At 37.5% G+C, this 3,494-nt stretch overlaps 1 pseudogene; it reads left to right on the forward strand.

Moving 5' to 3' along the window:
• The first annotated feature begins 555 nt into the window (after positions 1–555).
• Positions 556–3,494, forward strand: part of LOC110292484 — a 7,435-nt pseudogene continuing 4,496 nt past the window's right edge.

The raw sequence follows: 3,494 nt of genomic DNA on the forward strand, positions 1-3,494 counted from the left end.
ACACACACACACACACACACACACACACACACACACACACACACTGCAGAGGTTTAGCATCCATGATGGAGAAATAAGGGCATAGTTGATAGTACAGGTGTTAGATCAAATCTTGATCCTGTTATAAAATGCAGAAATCACACTGGGAATGGTAAGGCTTTTTAAAACCTTAAACCCCATCAACTGTGACACACATCTCCAACAAGGCCATGCAAACACCCTAATACTTCCTTAATAGTTCGACTAACTTGGACTAAAGGGTCACATATTTAAATATATGAGCCTATAGAGGAAATTCTCATTTAAACCACTGCAACAAATATATGGAAATGCAGCATGTGAGTGCATATAAAGGACTTAGTCTGTCACTGGGAATGTTCCTCTATCAGTCTTCTTATTTATTGAAACAGGGTTTCAGCTAACCTATATAAGGCTAATATAGCTAGCCAACTTGCTCAGGAAAGCGACTTTATGTGCCCTATGAGGCTGGAGCTACAGATTGGCAGTCATTGGACAGAGTAGAGGTCATTGTAGTTACTTGTTATCTCTTGGTCCATGCCCTACCTGCCTCGGCTATGTTCTCAGCTCTGGATCAAACTGTTTGCACTTCTGTCTACAACAATGCCAGAACTTCAGACCCAGAACAATGCTAAAGCAGTGGTGCTGGACACTTCTGCAGGCATTGGTCGCCCGTTTTCACTCCTGCTGAAGAACAGCTCCTTAGTGAGCCACTTTATCTTCAACAATATTGCTTATATGAGTAAGCAGCAGATCTGAGTCACCATGAGTTGAGAGCAAATATGAAACATTACCTTGGACCTGAGCATTCACCAGAATGCCTAAGTAGTTGTCATGTAGTGGTGGTCTCATGTGGAGTGCATGAATGATATGGGATGATTTGTTCACCAATGCCACCACTATGATCATACTATCAGAAACCTATGCCCAGTACTGACCTGAAGCCATGAACTACATTATTGTCAACAGGATTAAAGCCAACATTCAAATCAAACAAAAGTTTTGAGGAAGCATACCATATACAACCCAAACAAAATAATTGACTTGACAGTTCTTGACATCATTAGAGCAAACACAATTTTTAAAAAGATGAAGTGTTTGTATCCAGCTCAAGTCAATATTCCTGCAATTGGTGAGAATGATGGAAAGATGAACAACCTGTTGATTTCTCAGCATACACCCAAGGTTGGCTTTCCTCAAGACAAGTTTGCTACACTCACCAGAAATATCCAAAAGGATAGTATGGATGTCATGAAGGTCAAGGCTGGATCAGGTTCTGTAAAAGAATGGGCTTTTCTTTTTTTTTTTTTTTTTTTTTTTTACATCTTTTCCTCAATTACATTTCCAATGCTATCCCAAAAGTCTCCCACAAGAATGGGCTTTTCTATGCCTTTTCTTGTTTCTGGACAATAACACAGAGGCCTTTGTATTTATAAAAAGCTTCAAGTGCTATAATTGGGAAGATTCTGATGTATTCTAACCTGACTATGCTAGCCCATATTATTTCCCAGCCACTTCCCAACCACAGGGCGTTGCCTGCCATCTTATTCTTTCCCTGGCAAGCTTCTTCTTTTATGTCCTGATGACAATTTCCTTATGTGCCCCTCTGAGACTGTCTCATTGTCTCTCAGAAGATAGTAGTCTTGCCTTAAATACTCCTGTTCTTCTCTAGACTGATAATCTTTTTATTGACCAATCAAAAGATGATGGAAGACAATGTTTTACAAAATACGCAGTCAGAAGATGCTTCATAGTAAAGTCACTACCAAGTCTAGACCATAATCATACCTTTGAGTAATGAAAATCAGCAATTGAATACACATTGCATAAAAACATTGTTCCAAATCACCCCCTTTTATTCTAATAAATGGCTCTTTTTCTTATATTAATAAGCAATATATAATCAGAACAACTGAAAATTATCAGGTAAAATTATATACACAATGTCCAGCCCATTTGAATTTGCAACCTTGGATCCTTTCTTGGTGAATTCAAATGTCTCTCCTTAAATCACTTTCTATCATTACTTGCATATATCAACCTATAACATCTTTTTAGTCCTTAAAATATTTTTAAATACCAAACAATTTAAGTTTAATATAAGATTATATATATCTACTCTTCAACCTTATGGGAGATCTGAAAAGGATGTTACCTGAGTAAACAGGAAGTATAGAGCAAGCATCTTCTAAAACTAAGTAATGGCAGAGATGTTGGCTACCTGAACAGTCACTCAATGTATCTCTACAACACTGGAGCATCATCTATTTTACGTTGTGACCCAGCATTTGACAGATTTTTCTGTGAAGCAGGAATTATGAAAGAGTTGCCTATCTTGTCCTTGAAAAGTCTGGCAGTTGACTTTGTATGAGACTTGTTTGTCTACAGCTTGGGCACCATGCTGTCTGCTGTTGAAGTAAACACAGTTTCTTGTCCACTCACTAGCTTACAATACTGGAAGCAAAATCCATAAGGAGGGTCTTCAATGCCCATTATCTTCTTTGAATTAGAATAGGGGTGTTGTCAAGAGATGATACACCTCACTATCATGAAAGCCTTTTATTAATAAAACATCTTTAAAGGCCATGACTAACATGACTACAAGTTTGATCAATTGACTACTTGCATTTCTTGATTATCCCAAACAGTTTGTAGTAATAGTTTTCAAAGACTAGATTACATTGCATTTAAGATTACATTAATAAATGAGTTACATTAAACAAGAATTGAAATATAAATACAGTCTGTTGAAGCAAAAATAATCATGAATCTGTATAAATTCACAAAATTCCATACCAAATGTAAAATATTTTAACTTGTTAAGGCTCTTTATTCTAAAAGTATATTCAATAATCTACCTTAATATCCTATCATTACCAAGTGTCTTTTCCTTAGTGTCCATCTCTTCTCCCTCCTTTTTTTCTTAACATTAGGTTAGAAAGAAGAATAAATAAAAGAAAGAGCAAAGAGATTGCTGAATCTAACTTCCATTATTTTGTTACCTCACTGACCAAGACCAGTAACAACTTGTAACTAACTCCTTTTAACTAACAACAAACATCTATCACCCACCAAACAACCAAAAAAAAAAAATGCCCACTTACCTTGTTTGAGAATGGAGCATTATTCTTTTTTTTCTTTAAGTAGGTATTTATTTCATTTACATTTCCAATGCTATCCTAAAGGTACCCCTTATCCTCCCCACCTCAACTCCCCTACCCACCCACTCCCACTTCTTGGCCCTGGCATTCCCCTGTAACTGGGGCATATAAAGTTTGCAAGACCAATGGGCCTCTCTTTCCTGATGGCCGACTAGGCCATCTTCTGATACATATGCAGCTAAAGACATGAGCTCCGGGGGTACTTGTTAGTTCATATTGTTGTTCCACCTATAGGGTTGCAGATCCCTTTAGCTCCTTGGGTACTTTCTCTAGCTCCTCCATTGGGGGCCCTGTTTTCCATCCAATAGCTGACTG

This window comes from Mus caroli, chromosome 4 (genome assembly GCF_900094665.2).
Source record: "Mus caroli chromosome 4, CAROLI_EIJ_v1.1, whole genome shotgun sequence".
NCBI lineage: Eukaryota > Metazoa > Chordata > Mammalia > Rodentia > Muridae > Mus > Mus caroli.